Raw genomic sequence first — 20,198 nt, forward strand, 5'->3', positions numbered from 1 at the left:
AACAAACACCAGACGTGAAGTTGTATGATTACTCACAGGTACCGCGGCTCAACATACATATACATATCATTCAGCCACCGGCTACATGTTGCGTTAATGTTACCTGATGTTACGCTAATGTTATGCTAATGTTACCTTGTGTTAATGTTACCTGAACGGAAATGGGAACCGGAAATGCCGGGGGAGTGAGGAACTCGGAATCACCAAGACACCTATGCGCCTACCAAAATAAGGGTCCTTAAATAATCGGGTAGCTCCCACCCTATTGGTCTGCCGAAGCCATACCCCGAGCAGAGCAAATAGGATAGTTAAATCACTTACCCTTCCACATATAGACATGCCTTTCCAAATCATGTCTAATCAACTAAATTTACCACAGGTGGACTCCAATCAAGTTGTAGAAACATCTCAAGGATGATCAGTGGAAACAGGATTCACCTGAGCTTAATTTTGAGTGTCATGGCAGAAGCTGTGAATACTTATGTACATGTGCTTTTTTGTTTTTTATTTTTAAGAAATTTGCAAAGATTTCAAACAAACTTCTTTCACATTGTCATTATGGGGTATTGTTTGTAGAATTTTGAGGAAAATAATGAATTTAATCCATTTTGGAATAAGGCTGTAACATAACAAAATGTGAAAAAAGTGAAGCGCTGTGAATACTTTCCGGATGCACTGCATGTTTTAGGTTTATGTCCGTTTATGAACATTGAGAAGGTGTCAGATCTTGTTCCTTTCAATATTGATAAACAATTGACTTTTACCGTATGGCCACTGGAAGAACATCGAGCCATGTCTGATGTAAATGATCTCCTCTTAATAAACCATTGTTTGAAGAGCTACTCTGGCAGCTACAATTAGAGCATTTAAATGCTTCTTTTGTAGCCCACAGGGCCACACTGTTACCCTGTCTATACTGTTCACGTTATTCATTCAATTAATTCACTTAGCTTTTTCTTCTGAGCTAACCCCAGACTGATGGTTCAGATTTAATGTTATGTCTGAGTGGTACATTAGTCATTAGTTAACATTCTGTCATGTTGAACACATTTAAACAAGGACCTGTGAAAGGGCTAAAAATCTCTCTCTCTCTCTCTCTCTTACACACACACACACACACACACACACACACACACACACACACACACACACACACACACACACACACACACACACACACACACACACAAAAAGCTCAGTGGAGAAGGCTTGTGACTTTATTTAGTAGCACTATTTCTCTCATCCTTCCCCTGAGTCCATCACTTCACACTGTCACATCCTTCTCTGGCTGGAACTCAGGAAGTGCCATGGCCAATCAGCTCCAGAACTCCTGCAGGATTCCCTGTGCTTTGGAGCTGACTCTCTTACAAATACACACACACCTGACCATGTACCAAAATGTTTTGTGTTTTTGTTTTTTGTGTGTGTGTGTGTTTTTTTTTTTTATAGGTATAAAACATTCACTATTGTATTGGATCACGGTTGTGGATTGGCACTAATCAACAATTATAATTATGATTGAAACATTAAGCCAGCCTAATAATGAAACATTAAGCAAACCTAATAATTAGGCTTTGGAACTAAGATCCGTCTTACCTTCCTTTGGGAGAAGCTTTAAGTTAGTTAAAATGACATTAAAACAAACTTAGTTGCTCTGTGTTGCAATCTATAAATGGACCAATGTGATTGTATAAGACCTATTAGTCTCCCACACTGTTGGGCATTGTGTGTATGACAATGGCCTGCTTGACAGAACTGTCACATTCATTGTGTCATGTCGGATTTGGGGGGGTGGGGGTAAAGGAGGAAGAGAATCTCCTACTCATGAGAGTCCACTTTATCTCAGTAATTGGCTCAGTAACGGGGGAAACGCTGTTTGTGTGCTTGATAGCAAGAACAGAATACAGACGCACACACACAGTAGCATTTCTTTAAGCCCAGGAGAAAAGAGGCCTGTAGGCGGTTTTCCTTAACCCACCTCGTTACTGTTATGTTTGAGCAGCCGGGGGAGGAAAGCAACTCTTCATTTTGACCTAATTGAGGCATGTATTCCATTGCTTTCTCAAACTTCCCATGCTGTGAGGATTTGTGAGTCTTTACATGTGGAAATAAACATGCCGTACCCTATAGGCATTACACTGTGTTATGTGTGTTGATTTTACTAAGCCGGGGTCACATATAAATGTCATAAATATTTACGCCTATTAGTGTGCATATGCAGTCGTGCATGTGCAAGTAATTGTGTGTTCGATCTCGTGTTTAGCTTTTTCTGCCTTTGGAGACTGACTATGCGCTTGCTGTGTAAAAGCAGACAGAGTGTGCCAGGAAGTAGGTGTTGACCTTACATAAACACACCTTTGATATTCCCTTCACCTTTAGGACCCAATGATACTTCTGACACATGCATCCACATATTAAAAACATAATTCCCACAACATGCTTCAAATTATAGCCATGCACCACTGACGGCAAACTGAAATACATCTGTTTTCTTCTTTAGACCGTAACAACGGAAGAGATCCTGATGGCTTGAGGTGTAGGACTTTTTTTTTTGCATCATTGGCAATTATGTTTGACAGAGGTTTGCAGATTATAGCTGTCAGCTCTGGAAGGGACGAATAGCAGTGACTTGATGGGATTAGTCTTATATCATGTTAGAACATCCGCCCATGTGGAACAAAAACCCAATTAACATCTGTGTAGAAACACTATTTTAATTAGCCACAGTTATTCCATTTACGGCTTTTACACATGCACAGGTGGCCTTCTGTTGACCTCTAGTATGAACGTGTCCATATTGCAGAACCTGCAATTTAAAACGAATAATTTATATTAAGCCATAATATACTATGTATAATAGGATATACATTTTTTTGTTTCTTCAGTTTCCAGTAACCTCATTAATTATGAGCAGACACGTGATGCTCACAAGAAGAAATGAAATAAATAATAAATGAGTGGTGTGGTGGTGCAGCAGTGTGTCTGTGTGGAGTTTCTGGTCTCTACAGTTCTTCCGTTTCTTCTCACCTCCCAAAAACTTCGCAGTAGGTGTACTGGCTATACTAAATTGCCCCTAGGTGTGAATGCATGGTGCCCTGTAATGGACTAGTGTCTCAGGCAGGGTATATTCTTGTCTCCCAGCTGTGTTCATGGGGATTGACTCTGGATCCATGCCAACTTGAGCAAGATAAGGCAGTTATTAGGATGAATGAACGAAGAATGGATGAATGAATGAATGAATGAATGAATGAATGAATGAATAAAGGAATAAAAATACAGCATATCTTTAACAGTAACTGAAATGACTGAAATGCTATAACTGAAATGCTATGTGCCTTTTTGTGTTTTGGCTTTAGGGTCAAGCTTTTCCTTTGTATGTTTCTCCATGCTCCAATTTTGAAATCCCTGATCTTTTTTATGCTCTTTACCTCTTGGACATGCTGTGGTAGAAAGCTGGTTAAGGTGTGGAGTGTTATCATGATTGGGAGCAGCAGCAGAGGACTGGATGCAGAGAGGGCAGATACAACTAATTCCCTCATCCCTAATCCTTTTGTTTCCACACGTCATCAGTTAGGTACCACTCCTGCGAGAGCACGCTGTCTTCACTACATTTGACTGTACTCTAGTGAAGGGTGGGTTTCTGCATGTGGGTTATGTGAGGACAGAGGTACTGAGAGCTGCAGTGCTGAGAATCAAAGCACTTTCAGAAGCTGAGAGAATGAAATTTTCAGTGCCGTCTCACTCCACTGGGCTCCAGCAGCAGTCTGGTGGAGTGGAGGGAAAGTGGGGGTGGAAATGAGGGAGGGGTCAAAGTGTGCCATGGCTGCTAGAATCTCCCGAGAACATGTCAGTCTGTGGCAGTGGTCAGTGGCATGGAACAGATTGCCCTCCTAAACCAGAGGGGGGGAAAAAAAGAACGCCCACACACATTCACACCCTAACAATTACAGCTTCTCTGGTGCAGTTTCTAGGCTTTTCAGAGGGCCTGCATTCACAGTCGTGCCTGAACTATACTGTACTGGTCACTTTCCCCACAGCATGAAAACCACTTGAGCTGCTAAAGAAACAACATGAAGATTCTCCCTTCACTCTCTAACTGCTCTCAGGCATTGGCTGCAGTTTTTGTCAGGCAACTGTCATAAAATGAGCAACAGTTCAAGAAATGACATGCGCACAACCCCTGCATTCAATTTACAGGTGAATTGTTTTTCCCAGCATGTCGCAAAATTCCCAAAAGTAACACATCATCACATCTCAGATTGGCATGCAACAAAAAACGTGACTATTGGCTAGAAAGGATGTCAGCGTTCTACACCAATTTATCCCACTTTGTTTCATGCATGGTTGTTCTACTTTCCCGTAGCTATATACACACATATGCACACACATATACACAGATTTATTTTTAAGATCCTTTTTGGCAGGTATGTCTGAACAAGTGATACTCTAGTTATAGAACACAATCACTGTGGTGGTTCCGAATACGCTTGTCATTTTTTATTATGCTAATGTAGCTGAAGAATTTAAGCAAAGTAATTGCTCTTCGGATTTCAGGCTCAATGTGTGCAGATGTCTGCGGATGTTAAGATAATCAAATAGAAATTTTGTTTTGTAAAAGGCCAGCTTTTGTTTGTAATTGGTTTAAGACTGAATAGTTTGTGGTTGTAATATTTTAATTTTCCTCTGGCAAAACGAGAGAATGATACAGCAGCACAGAACGACAAGGTTTTTGTGTAATTTGCAATATTTAGGAAGTTTTTAGCTATTCTGTGCCATATATCTGTTTTTGGGATACTGTATTAGAATTTCTCTTTTTCATCAGCAGCGAAATAGTTCCTATATGCTGTGCTTACATCTCTGCAAAACATTCTTTTAAATACCCCTCATATAGACGGTTATATAATGAATCATGATAACAAGCTCTATACTGTTTACAGTACTGTGTAACTGTACAGAAGCTATCAGCCTAAAAAAAGTTAATGAGATCTTCACATTTCGAAACATCTTGTATAGGTTGAAGCCCATTACATCAGACTTGTAATATATGACTGGAAGTGTTTTCTGTCCATGAACTCTTTCCTGCACTGTAGTTTAGACTCTGCTGAGGTGTGTATCTTTTGTGTACAGCCTGGAGCTGAAGAGCTTGACGGTTCATTACAGAACTCTGAGAACGTCTTTATTTTTGGATGCTATGTTGGAGGAGAGGGATTGCGTGAGCTGCCAGGAAGCGGCAAGGGGCGGACACTGGGAGCTAAAGTGGAGCTTTTCTCAGTGCTGCCATCATGTTTTTAAGGGGCCACTTGCCCTAAGGCTGCTGATGCTTGAAGCACTCTGGAGAATTTCGGCTTTGGTCAGGGGATTGAAGAGACAGTTTTGTGATATAGTTGAGATAGCTAACAGCTGATGAGTAGCATGTCCTGAACAGAAAACTTTTCAGTTAACTCTTGAGTTAATTTCAATTATTTATACAGTGTAGTACAGATTTTATTGGAATTTTGCCTTTCCTTGTAGAAAAATGCTCTCGTAACCTATTAGCAGAAGAACATTTCATAATTTCTGTTGTTCTGCATTTTTCTCCATGATGCAGATTAATTTCAAGGCCACAAGTGCAAATCATACTAACATTAAGGATAAACGGTTGCTCTGGTGTAAGCTCACAGCGCACTGCATGCATCCGAACTGTCTGAACATTGGAGCTTCCATCAAGGCTCTGCACATGTCTGGTTATAATGTAGAGAGAAACTATAATGCCTGGTCGCTTCCTTTTTCTTTTTTGTGTGTCTTCTCTATGTAGTATTTTGTTATCTGTGTATTTTGTTCCCCAGCCTTTAATAAATAAATAAATAAATAAATAAATAAAAATGGCACAAACTGGATAGTGTTATCACGCTAGCTTAAACCCACACCAGAAGATAAAAAGACACAGATCAGTTGAGCAGGGCTTGACTCACGCACTCTTGCAAGATATTACTGAATTCGAAAGCACCTCCTGTTAGTCACTAGCTGGCTATCTAGAGTTCTCTAGCCCAACAACTTCACAAATGATTTACATTACAAACTAGACACATGAAAGATAAATCATCTGATGGTAATCTAATAGTGTATTCATTAGTTTCCTACCAAATTAGAGAACCCCTAAATGATTTACCAGTTTAGCAAAAAATAAAAAAATAAAAAATGCTAAAAGGATAAACCTCAGTGAGCATCCTGAAAATTGTTGTGTTGCCATTGCATAATAGGCCTGTTGCCATTCAAACTGACCTTAAATGCACCCAATACATACAGTACTTTGCTACTACAATGCTATTACAAAGATGTCAACAGCCTGAAACAAAGAAGTATAAGTGTAAGGTCCATATAGGAATAGTGGTAAATGAAATGGTTCAGTAGGAAAAAGATTACTCTTTTCTGCACCCTAAGGCTGCCACAGATTTTCTGTGTCACAAACATCTACAATCACCAGCCAATAGAACAAGAGAGAGCGAGAGAGAGAGAGAGAGAGGGAGAGAGAGGGAGAGCGAGGGGGGGGGGGGGGGGGGGGGGGGGGATACATGGCCATTTTTCCACCAAGATTACCTGGAACAATTAATCCCAGGAACTTTTTTTCAAGGGACTATTTGGTTCCTCCACACCATTGTTGTCTGCATTTCCATAACAGTCTAAAGTACCATGAAGATTAGGCAAATTAGTCTGGTGACGTATGACTTCTCTCGACAAGCCCTTGGCGACGATATGAAGCCTCGAAGTATGCTACAATCAAACTGATTATTGACACAAAGTAAGCTGATTTTAATGATGTAATAATGTAAAATGTTTGCTCAGCTCATAAAAACACGTAGCGGGCTCGGATTGGAACACAAACCTTTGAACAGTAACAAAAAACTTTGCTGCAACCAAACTGGGGGTCTAGGGGTTAGGGTTCGGCGCTCTCACTGCCTCAGTCCGGGTTTGATTCCTGGTCATGGAATGATTTTTTTTTTTTTGTCTTTGGATAAAGATTCATGTTTTATAAATGCACAGTCTATTTTCTGAAATCTGATAACGAAACTGCACAACAAGCATGGAGGAGATTCAAGCTGTGCTGCTGTTGATTGTGATGTATTGCTTTGCTAAAAAGGTAATTGAGACAATGCTGGAAAAGAGATGAGCAGTGGTAGTAAAGCGAATCCAGAATGCTCGTAATGCTAGACTTAAAGTAAGCAAACAGATTTGATCAGCGATTGCTGAGATGACTGAGACGAACACGCACACACATGAGCTCAGCTTGCTCAAATCACTTGATATTTTTAAGTATACTTTTTATTGTGGCCTCGTTGTCATTCCATCTGTTGTATTTTTAAAGAAAGTCCATTGTGTTGATTCGAATCGCAATAAAAAAACTGTTACTGTACGCACCGCAACAGACTTTTAAAAATGGTACTTGAAAAAAAAATGCTGCGTGCCCTCAACCTATCAGTATGTTCAGCACCCAAGTCCCACCCCCAAAGTTCCTGGCTTTTGAAAAAGTACCACCTCCCGAATAGTGACTTTGCAAGGGCTAAATATTTTACCCGGAACTTAATTTAGACCCTGATCCCTGCAGTGGAAACACCTCCAAAAGTCCCTAGTTCGTGGGGAAAGTTCCTGCGGTGGAAAAGCAGCATAGGTTTTAGTGCTTGTCCTCTGCTGGTTTCCTGTGTGGCAGCTGGGGAAGGAATTTTGCTGGGCAATGGTGATGGTCAGGGAGTTGCTGCCAGAGACAACCAGAGCATTTTGATTTTCTATAAGGACCCTGCCAATACTCTGCATATTTTATTCAAATCAATTAGGAACTTTAAAGTATCATGTTGGAATTTATTCCTTAATTATTATTTATTTTGGTTGGTTGATTTATCTAAAATTCAGGAATTCTTTTCTGTTTCTTCTTTTAGAACCTTATCCAGTCAAGAGTTCTGCAAGCTGAATCCCAGTTTCAGGAAGCAGTTGAGAGCATCCAGTCTACACAACGAAACGTTTCTGATCTGGTAGGCATCTGAATTTTTTATTTTTTTTAAAAAATGTTCTCCATTCCAGTGGGGAGAACAGAAGCTGAATTAGAAAGCTCAGACTATTTATACACGCTGATTTAACCACCAATAACATTTAAACATCAATTACAGCACTCTGAGAAGAGCGGAGAGTTTATAATGGGTATTTTAATTAATAAAAAAACAACAACGTATGATTAATGTAATTAATATGAGTGAGTATGAAAGCGGGACTCCCCATTTGCAGTGTTATTTCTGTAAGAGTGCACGATGGGAGGCAGAAATCGAGCCACAAGCAGTAGGGAGTCCTGAGGACTACTTAGGGTCGGATGACTGATTTGGGTTTTAAATCAGCAGCCATTCTTCAGCTTTCGGGAGTCTCCTGGAATAATTTCAAGAGGTCTCCAAATCCCAGTGTTGTAATGAAAGTATTCTTGTAATTGGTTGCAATTTAAATTTTCTCCTCCCAATTCTAAATTAGTTTCACATTTACACAAATTCTGGGCTTTACTTGCTCTTGTCACCCTGTGAGTGTCCTACAATCGAAAGAAAGTACTCACCAAGGAGGATTTGGTTGCTCATTCAGAGTCAGAGGGATATGTGTAAGGGTGAGAGCATCCATAAGTACACTTGAGATGCTTATCTAGGCCTGCGCTGTGCTGAATGCTGCACACATGACTGAAGTCTGTGTTCACTTCTATCTGGAAACACTGTTGATATGTATAGCAGGAATATTCTATACATCCTATACATGCTTACTGATATCACATCATTTTGACAAAAATCATTTTTATGTTACTATACTGGCTCGAGAAATCAGTATTCCTTCAGGTGTATAAACTGTTGGGTGAGATAGTATGTTTTAAATATTAAGCAGTGGTATAATTTTTTTGAAGAACTTTTCAGGAAAATAGTGCATGAAGGTTGAATTCTTGAGCGCATGATGCCTGCGGCAAGATTTTTATGTTTCTGAAGGAGCAGGAGATGGGACGGTGACAAAATCATTAGGATGCTGGTCAAGTGTTTGTGTCTGGTGGTTCAGAGCCATGCTTGGCTGCTTGGCACGGTAGGGCAGCCCAGTGGCCATTAAGGCAGCTAGGGTTGGGGGTCAAGGCCTGCGGAGGGCACTGCTACCCCCCTGCATGGGAGCGTATGTCAGGCTGCACTCCAATGACTACCCTAGGCAGGTGGTCTATGGGGGACAGCGGGCTGCAAGACCAGGACAAATTGGCACACAGAGGCTCATTTCCCAAGCTCAGCATGAGGGACAGCAACTCGATGAAAAGGGAGAAAATACAAAAGCAAAAGGCTCCCAAGGGCACCAGAGTATAAGTGATGATTTACTCTAGATGTTTGTATGATACACATACTCTATGGGTGCTTTGGTTGCTTCTCAGAACTAACTGTGCTTCATAGAAAAGGCTGAGGGCTACAGTCTGGAGCACATTTCTATTTAAGCAGACATTATAATGCATAGGCACAATAACATTACAATAAACATAAAACTCTAGGCTTAAGTGATATTTATGTATAGACATTAAAATAGTTTATCCTTCTTTGTGGATTATAACATTTGCCAATGCTTATTGGGTTTACGTAGCAGCTTTTAGTATAATACTAATTCATGGACTCTAAATTTGCTTAACATTTTGATTTATTTAATTTTTTTTTATTTAAGCTTCAGGGCAACGCTTCTTATCACCAGTGATACCAAAAAAAAAAATGTAGTAGTAGTAGTAACTTTTTCATTTTCATATTTTTTTCTTTCTGTTTTTGGTTTTATTAATTGAAACAAAGTACTTTGTGTGATTAATTTGTACAATTATGGAATATATTTTACCACAGGAAATGTTTTTTATTGTTTAAAAAGTTTTATTTTTTGAAAAGATTAGATTATAGATATGTGGAGAAACCACTCTAGTTCATTCATCTTTGTTTTTGTCCCCTCAGTGTGACTGCTTTTGTATTTTGTATATTTTGACACTGCTGAAGGCAGTTTAACTTGGGGTGGCGATGGAAGGTTGTCATAGCAGAAACTGCTGAATGGAAATACATTGTTGTATGGATGCCTGTTCTCTCTGTGTGTGTGTGTGTGTGTGTGTGTGTGTGTGTGTGTGTGTGTGTGTGTGTGTGTGTGTGTGTGTGTGTGTGTGTGAAATTAGTTTTCACACAACCTTGCAAAAAATGACAAATGCCCTCTATACATCAGTAGTCAGACTGATACCTATTCATTTCTCCCAGACCTGTCGGCATGTTTTTAAAGCGACGTCCATCAGAACAGGAAATTCAGCATACATTCGCCATTCTCAGAGTAGCCACCCTCACTGTAGTGGCTAAAACTGTCAGAGTAGCCACACTGTCAGGTAAATGGACACATGAAGTGTCCAATTACCAATGAGACTGAAGTATGTCACACATTCAGCCTTAACATAGTCTTAACGAAGAAAATATCCCCCAATCCCCCTTGTTGATCCATTGTAGACTAAAGCTAGCTTATTTTTTCTTTAAGTCAACCACTGGAAAGTGTGGCATGAAGCTCATCTAAAACTTTTCAGGCATGTGCACATTAAATGTCACACAAGAATTGAGCTTGCTTTACATTTTTGTCCATTATAGATTATCCGATCCTTATTTTTAATCTGACTTTCTGACTGCAACACTGTAAGCTCCTGAAATTTGCATTTTTGCATCTCAAACACATTTTGTTTGTTCAATGTGCCATCTAGGGCACAAAACACATGATTCCTTCCCATAAAAAGATATTTATACTTTCTATTCTTTCTTTCTATAGTGGTGTGTCCTTGACGATGGATACTTACGGCATAAACATTCAGTTTTCAAATAACGATGGAATATTCACAGTGCATACTTTTTCTTTTTCTTTTTCTGATCGCCATTGACAGCCTTTAGAGATGTGGATGTCACAATTCATGAGCTGTTCTGAAAGATCCAATACAGACAGAAAAGCGATGCAATGAGGGTGCTGGGGGAGGTTTCAGATCTTATTTCTTCATAATCTCTGTCCAGGTCAATGGCTGTCTATGTCTTATCCAAACTTTCTAAGCCATGTGTTCAGGCATTAGCAGCAATTAAATGCTGTGTGTCTACACATGTGAGGCTGAGAGCAGAGTGTGGAAACTGGTCGTGACTTTCTGGTACCTGTGAGGCCACATTCCTTGTCAGCTGCTGCCAAGTATATCCTCTTCACCATATTCCTCTATTTCAATGTCCACACAGAGCAGATATAACTAGAAGCCTTATACACACGGTAATACACACAAGACCATGAAGATGAGGCCCACTCACTCAGTATGGCTTGCAGCAACAGCCTGTTCTGCTGGCAGCCCAACTGCTGACGCCGTCACCTGTCTTTGTGGATGAAGGTGATTGTGTTAGCACAGTCGTGCCGGGAAGCTGGCACTCCTCACCCACATTTGTCCTCAGAGAGAGGTTGTGGACTGGAGTAAAGGAAGTGTTGACTGCACTTTCGCTCTTTAATTTTCTAACTCCTTCTGGCCAAAGCTATTGATTTAACTGTGACCAAGCTCTATAATTCATGGAGGGGGCATGACGTTAATCTGAAAGAAAACTATGAGCTTAGTATTAAGATTCTTCCCCCCATTCATTGTTAACCCAGATAACCTTATAATACTATGTTCATCATTGTTGTCATTATTGTTGTGCTACTGTACATGCAGAACATAGTTTGAGGAAATTAGTGTTTTGTTGTTTTTTGTTGTTTTTGAAAGATAATCATAGTCAGCCTACAGTGGCCATGTTTTTATCCTCCTTAATTGTATTCCAAAATTCAAAGCCTCCCAGATGTAGTGTAATAGGGATATGTGCTGCATCTAATAAACCGCCTCAACCCAAAAGCTCATTAGGCAAAAATGAAACCTTGGCATTTGGTGTTTCGGTGTTAAGTTGTAAACACATTAAAATTGAATTGCACCTACAGGCTTTGAAGATACATTTTTTAAATTGAAAATTTGCCATTTTTAGGCTCAATTAATAATAATTTAATAAATAGTTTTTAATTGTAAATTAGGTTAATGGTAAGATTTTTCGTAAATGCTATATGTAGCACCACCCACACTGTATGTATGCACTGTATGAAGAGACATGCTCCCCTTAAGAACTTTGAAGGGTTATTACAATAACAATAATAATATTATGTGATATAAACCTATAATAACTTCTTATATTGGTAGTATAATTTGTTCCATGGGTCTTTCTAAATATCACCCTTAGTACAGAGCTGTCTTTTCTTTTATAAATTTTATAATTAATTTATAACAGACTGTTTTTTTTTTCTTTTCTTTTTTTTTTTTTTGAGCGTGAGGCTCAAATGTAGATCATCTAGTGTATCTGTCAGCTGGAGTGAGCTTGTTTAATTTTTTAAGAGACAATCTGATTGGGAGCAATTAAACCATTGGAAGTTTATGAAGTCCCTGTTGTGTGTTTTGGGATCATGTTGTTGCATGGCACTTAACAGATGTTCTGACTAGAGTGTTGTTTCCAGTCCTCATAGCCTCATTTTATGCACCCTTTTACAGCTACAGAGCCCATGTTTACGAGCACAAGTGTTTATGGCAACAATTTTTATGCAAGTGTTCCAACAAAATACGCAATATGAGGACTGACGTTCTCACTTTTCCACACAGCAGCGAGTAATTTAATTGGGCAGAAATGCGCCTTTGGCAGGAGCCAGATTCAACACAAAGGCTGGGAGAAAGCTGCCTGGTTTCAATTAAACATGAGCTATACCTAAAACTAATATAGATGTCCAGTGTACTGCCTACAGATACTATGAGTTGACAGGTATTTATGCAAGAACATAAGCTGTAGGTTTTATTCCAAAAATATTTTTAAAAAATTATGGTTATCTTTAGAAACTTTTTCATAAGATGGCCTTCATGGGTATATTATTGACATCATCCATTCCCATCCCTTTTCCCTTATTGGCAGCTCTGTCCCCTGGGGCTTCTGCCATATGGGCGGCTGTGAGTAGGCAGTGGGAGCAGGGGAGTAGACGCCGGCTATAGTGCTCTTTGTTGGCACAGGTGGCATGTGGCACAAGCTTAGGCCGACACTTCCAAGAGAGTGCTGCTTAGTCAGCCCACTTTCTCTCCTGAGGAGTGTAGGGCCCTCACACAGGGCTCAGGATGATGGTGCCAGCCACACCCACCTGCAAACTGGCACTACAGAATGGGGACAGGCTGAATGGCTCCTTTCAATGACCAAAAAAAAAAAAAAACCCTGCTGGCTTCCTCATGTACCTCAAGGACAAAATAGTAGTTCAAAATACTTAAAAGTGGTTATTCGTTCATTCCATCTTGCCCTCAAACCTTTTTGTGATCATCAGGGGAGAGTAAAAAATGATTTCATTTGAAAAATGAAGGGGCATTTGAGCCATGACCCATGAATTAAGCCAGGACACATTCAGAATGCTGGTGTAAACATATACTACGATATTTTGCCGAGTCTCACATCGATCCTTTTTGCTGAACCTGGCATGTGCTTTGGGCAAATACCATTACACAAAAGGACACACAGTTCTGATAAGGCAGAATGGTACCTCACAATTCTGTTAGTAGTCTGCACATTAACAAGCAGAGCACTTTGCCAACTGAGTCGCGCCTCCTGCAGTGTGCGCTCGTGCCATTGCTCGGGGGCAAATTTAGACATCACTTTTTATGTTCCCTCTACTCCTTAGACACTTCCACTTATGAACCCTGCATACAAATGGATGGAGGTGTTGTCCTGATTGATGGCAATTAGCATTTGGTAATGATAACAGATGTTTGTGGTGCCAGGAGGCTGATACCTGCTGCCCACTCTGCCATCTGCCATGGGCATCGGGGGCCTGGCACAGAGGCTGGCTGGCAATGGGTAGCAGGGAGGGGATAGAGGGAGGAGAGAAGGAGGGGTGGTACATTGTAGTCCTTCCCTCTATTTGATATGTGGAGCTTGGTCTCACGGCAGGGTGTATCCTGTGTGTGCTGCATCACCTCATGCTTGGTACACTTGGATAGGACATTCCTGCTCTGTGGGCATGACTTCTTTATTATGTGTCCCCTAAGGTTTGGTTCAGTGGTGTGTATGATGGAATTTTTGTAGATGCCTATAAACTAGGGTTGTAACGCAATGCCACTATTTGTATCTGGATCTATTTACTGCTCCACATATCTGTATCTGTATTGGGATTTTAACTGGAAGTGGCCTAAACTGAAATGTTTATGGTTGCTTGAATAAGAAGTCATTCACCAAATATGACAACAAATAGCAATTTGCAGAAAAAAAAAAAAAAAAAACTTTACGAAACTTCCTGAATCACTTCCCACTCTCAGCTACATTACTCAAGTTCATAATCAGTCTAAACCAGATGCTCTAATGTGACTCTATAAGCTAGCTAACTATCTTTCAAAAACAGATGTCTTCTCCAAATCAGGAACTATTGTTTATTGCTGCAACAACCACCTAATAATTTTTTAAATCAGATTTACTTTAGTTTTTATTTTGTTTTTTTTTTTATTCCAGAAAGAACTGAAAAGTTTTCTGGACATGCTATCAGAATGAACTTCAGAGCTGGGACACAGTGCTGCTGTGAGTCAAAATGGGGTCTTTTAAGTTCCATTTTGTTATAATATCTGTCTGGATATCTGGGAAGATTTTCTTTTAATAGAAGAATGACCAAAAGCGGAAATATCCACAGCTTGTGGCCTGCGTGGGCTATATGGAGCAGTGGATCTATAAATAAAACCATATTTCTTTAGTATATTTCAGGTCAGTTTGTATATAAATATGGTTTTATTTTGGACCTGACTAAGGAAGTGTTTAAGTCAGGCTACTGGAGAAAACCAACGAAGATGCACAGAAAAAAAAAAAAAAGAATACTGCACCTTCTATTCTGTTGATTCTGAATAATTTATTCGTATTTGTTGACATTCCTACTGTGAAACTTACACAGTGCAAACTGCATCTGTGTAGTTTATTTATAATAGCACAGTTTGTGAGTAATTTGGGTTTTCTGGTTTGGGCTTTTATTCGAGTACATTTGGTTCGGAATTAAACAATAAGCAGTATGTGATATGTGGAACATCAATTTTAATTTAATGGTATAGGTCTCTGTATACATTCAAACTGAGGAAACAATATAGGAATCAAAACCCCTTTTCAACCTATGTGAAACCCCATTCTCTAGCAAATACCATATACATGATTTTAAATACATGTCTATTGAGCATTTTCTTGATATTTGTTCACGCTATAACCAGGGAGCTTTCAGAATCAAGTTTCAAGAGATTTCTTCAAACAATAAAGCACTGTGTTTAACACAAATAAATAAAACAAAAACAAAAAAAACAAAACAAAGTAGCATAACTTCCCATCATAAGATCTCAATAGTGTAAGAAGAAAAATGGGAAGCAGTTTTTAGTGCAGACTTTGATTTTGATTTTTCTTTAATGTCATCTGATTTATTCTTCTTCTCACTGATCAAACATTATTTTTGCTATTGGTGGTATCCCTTAGTACCACCACAACCTGACTGTACATTCTCATAACTTTAGTGTTAAATCCTCTATATGCAGTCGATGAGTATTATTGATCAATATGGTTTATATTTGTTGCAACTTTTTAAAATCATATTCTCCATAGACTTGTAGTAAATATGTAATAGTAGTTGAGGGAATTAAAACAGTTTTCTATATGGTTGAAGTATTAAACATTCAGTCAAATTGTCAACTGTTCTTGGTGGTCATGTGATTAGTTATAAAAAATGGGGGAACATATATTTCTCTTGTAGAAGCTCTCACACGACCACCTTTGGCTGTTTTATTTCAGCGTTACACCGGTGTAACTATTGTGAAGTTATTAACTATAGGGGAAGTAGATTAAATAGTTACAATGAATGGCTAGCTAGGCTGTCTACAAAAAACAAACACATGGTTTGTCATTCAGTGTTAAGTCAAACAGTTTAAAACTTAACAACATTTAGAAATGGTTAATAATGTAATTTTGTTTAATCGATGAACCATGACCACCAACAATGTCTATTGTTTATGATATGACTGTGTGTGTGTATGTATATGTATATATATGTATGTGTATATGTATGTATGTATGTATGTATATATATATATATATATATATATATATATATATATATATATATATATATATATATATATATATATATATATATATATTAATATAATATAATATAATATATCTCACCTTCCAAGCAGCCACAGTGGCTTAGTGGTTGGCATGTTTGCCTCACACCTCCAGTCACCTGCCATGGCCCTATGTGTCAAGTTTGCATGCTCTCCCTGTGCTTTGGGATTTCCTCTGGGTACTCCACTTTCCTCTCCCAGTCCAAGTACATGCACTGTAAGCTGAGGTAGATGTGTGATTGTGCCCTGTGATGGATTGGCACCCTGTCCAGGTTGTCCCCTGCCTTGTGCCCCATGCTCCCTGAGATAGGCTCCAGGTTCCCTGTGACCCAGTAAGGATAAGTGGTACAGAAAATAGATGGAGGAATGGACCTTCCAAGCAAAACCTCTCATTCTCACTTTCTCAATTCTCACGTTACTGATTGAGATTTTGCAGTGTAAAATCAAAACTCTATAGCCCATTCTCTCTGTCTTTCATAGTGCACAAGTAAAGATGTCCCAAGTTTACCCTTAATATATAGACTATAGTCTGTTTTAGTTATTCTGTTAATCATGTTAATTCAGAAAAAAAGTATGAAACTATAATTTTTTTAAAATGCCATCCACATACTTTGCTTGTGTTATTTATTAACAGTTTGTTTTGTATATACCAGGAATTAGCAAAGAAACTCTGCATATTGAGGGTGACTTCAAATTGACTTTGGTTCATTTACATTTTTCTACATAGAATGTAAACTGACTCAGTAAACATGCTTTACTCCAGCTGTCACTCAAAAATGTAATTAGCGAACATTATTCTTTAAAAAATGTGCCAACAAATAAACAAACCTTGAGCAGAGACATACAGATGAGGTTTGAAAAGGATAATTAATAGTGTTAATAAGACACGGCTGAAATGCAAGTGATGGCACCACAGTTAAGTGGATGAAGCCCGTGCCCTAGCACACTTAATGCGTTGTTGGATATCGCACAGTATTGGTGTAAATATTGACACGGGGAAATTGAGTCCACATGGATGAGATTCCATGGCATGACCTTCGATGAGTGTAGGTCTCCCCCACCATGCCTGCCATAAATGTGATAATTTTCTGGGTGCTGTAGTGTTTTGTTGGAGGAAGACTAAAAGACTTATTTGTGCTCCATTCAACCTATCCATACCAAATTAAGTATGTAAACCGGTTAGAGCTATCTACAGAAGTCACCAAAGGATGATGATACAGTAACCTGTAACCTTTCTGCCACTGACGGATAATACAGTTAATTTAGCTAGATTTTGCAAACAGCCATGGCTTGAGGGGACAGTCTCCTAGGTGCTTATAGGATCACATTACAAATGACTGCCATCTCTAATCTAGGAATTACAGTGAAGTGACACAATATGTCTTGAGCCTTGGTGGAACAGGCAGTGACTAATTTAATCTTGTAACATGAAGATTATTTTTGATTGGAATAGAGTTTGATCTGTTTGTACCTTTAATTTGGCTCTAACCGGCTGACATTTTCACAGTATTTAATAAAAGCAGCACTCAATTCATGGCCTTGTGACAATCTTTTATTTACTTGGTGTGGATAAAACCATTAATTCATGGTAATTAATGAGTGAAGTGTGGAGGGTGCGGGTAGAGCCGTATCCGCTGGGAGGCTTGAGGGAACAGACTCATTCATCTCGATTAGACACACTTAGCTTCTGTCTCCCTAGTGTGGGTTTTCCATTTTAATATCATCTCACCGCTTCATCCCTTAACACAGTGTCCTCCAATCAACAGAATACAACCTGTACCTACAGTTGCAGTTAAAATTATTCAACCCTCATTGTAAATCAGGTTTATTGTCAAAATTTACAGACTTTCAGCTGTTTGCAATAAACAAATCAAACAAAAGCAATTGAAATAGTTCACCACAATGAAAGCTTCAAATGAAAATCCAACTTATAATGATTTCTCCAGTCTCAAAATTATTCAACCCCTGAATAGAATCGTTCACAACAGCACAAATATGCAAAACAGGTGTTGTCTCAAGCACACCTGATGCAACTAATCAAGGGATTCATTAAATACACGAAACACATGAAATACCTGAACTGGCTAGGGGCAAAAAATGCATACAATACCTGGACTGGGCAGAAAAAGGAAGCTATCAGTGGCTTCAACCAGATTTCTGAGAAGGCAGGTTGTGAAAAACCCTCGAGTGACTGCAAAAGACCTGCAGCAAGACTTGGTGGCAACAGGCACTGAGGTTTCAGTGAGCACAGTAAGGCGCGTACGAAACGCAGAAGGTTTCCATGCCAGAACTTCAAGACGTACACCATCACTGACCCAAAAGCATAAGAAAAGTCGACTCAAAATCAAAGAAATATTTTGGGATTCTGTTCTGTGGAGCAATGAAACAAAACTGGAACTTTTCAACATGATGGATCAGCAGTATGTCTGGAGGAAGAAGAATGAAGAAAGAACACTCTGTCCACAGTCAAGCATGGTGGTGGCTCAGTGATGTTCTAGGGCTGCTTGCATAGTCTGGCACTGGAAACCTGCAGTGTGTGCAAGGCAAGATGGATTCATTGAAATATCAGGAAATCCTAGCAGAAAATGTCATGCGTCTGTGAGAAGCTGAGACTTGGGAGTCATTGAACCTTCCAACAGGCCGATGATCCCAAGCATACCTCAAATTCCACCAAGGCTTGGTTAGAGAAGAAGTCCTGGAAGATTCTACAAGGCCATCATAGTCACCTGACTGGAACCCCATAGAAAATCTCTGGTGGGATTTGAAGAAGGTGGTTGCAGCATGCAAACCCAATAATATTACTGAACTGGAGGCCATTACTCATGAGGAATGGGCTAAGATTCCTCAGGAACGCTGCTAGAAGCTGGTGTCTGGCTATGCATCTCGCTTGAAGCAGGTCATAACAGCAAAAGGGTGCTCTACTAAATACTAAAGATACTTGCCATTAAGGGGTTGAATAATTTTGAGACTGGAGAAATTATTATAAGTTGTGTTTTCAGTTGAATTTGGGGAAACCACATGAAGCATTCATTGTGTTGAACTATTTCAATTGCTTTTGTTTGATTTGTTCATTGCAAACAATTGAAAGTCTGTAAATTTTGCCAGTAAACCTGATTTACAATGGAGGTTGAATAATTTTCATTGCAACTGTATATGCCTGGTAACCGGACAGCCCTAGAGATCCATATAACTACATGTATGTAGATATGCTTTCTCTCATAAAACAAGATGATTTATATCAGTATCTCTTCTCCTGCCTTATTTATTTATTTATTTATTTATTTATTTATTTATTTATTTATTTTTTAGAAGTGTTAGGACATAGAATTCAGAGAGAGGCTTTGTGCTGACCTCAGTGTCAGGATATGGATCAAGTCAATGGTATACCTGTGACTAGGTGCAGATTATAGGCAGGGGAGATAGGTCGCTTTTTCCACAAGTCAAGGCAAATTTATTTATATTGCTTCTGTAACAATGAAAATTGTCTCAAGGCGGCATCACAAAGCAGCAAAAACAGAAAAAAAAAGCAAGTAAAATGAATAAAGATCAAGGTAAGCATTGATGTATGATAATGTCAGATAATGAAACCCATTGTGTTTGTTATTGTTTAAGGTTATTATAGAATAATAACATGCATAATATAAAATAGGGATTAAAAAGCTAAAATAATGAAATAATAATGAAATAATAAAATAAAGGTAAAAAAGAAGAAAAATTGTATCTTGGTTACACTATGTTAAACAAGTAGGTTTTTAATCTAGCATTGAAACAGAGGCTCTCATGGATTCAGAAAGTTATTTCCATAAAAATGGTGCTTAGAAAACCACACTGGTAAATTCATAATATATAAAGTTTGAGTGTCAGCACAACCCTTGTGCCACTGTGAGCCCTAAAGAAAAGTGGTGAGAATACATAATTTGACAAGACTTATCTAATGGTGTCTGGGAATGAAGCATGGACGGTAATTACATGAATCTGGTGCCATCCAGGAATTTGAATCTCCTGAGAAAAACAG

The 20,198-nt window shown here is 38.9% G+C and overlaps 1 protein-coding gene across 4 annotated transcripts in view; it reads left to right on the top strand.

Moving 5' to 3' along the window:
- Positions 1–20,198, top strand: part of rbfox3a (RNA binding fox-1 homolog 3a) — a 376,227-nt gene that overhangs the window by 50,038 nt on the left and 305,991 nt on the right. For all 4 annotated transcript variants that reach the window (XM_017482608.3, XM_017482612.3, XM_047159288.2 and 1 more), the window contains exon 2: positions 7,911–8,003. The gene's annotated coding sequence lies outside the window, so the exon portion shown is untranslated. The remainder of the gene's footprint in view (positions 1–7,910; positions 8,004–20,198) is intronic.

This window comes from Ictalurus punctatus, chromosome 13 (assembly GCF_001660625.3).
Source record: "Ictalurus punctatus breed USDA103 chromosome 13, Coco_2.0, whole genome shotgun sequence".
Taxonomy (NCBI): domain Eukaryota; kingdom Metazoa; phylum Chordata; class Actinopteri; order Siluriformes; family Ictaluridae; genus Ictalurus; species Ictalurus punctatus.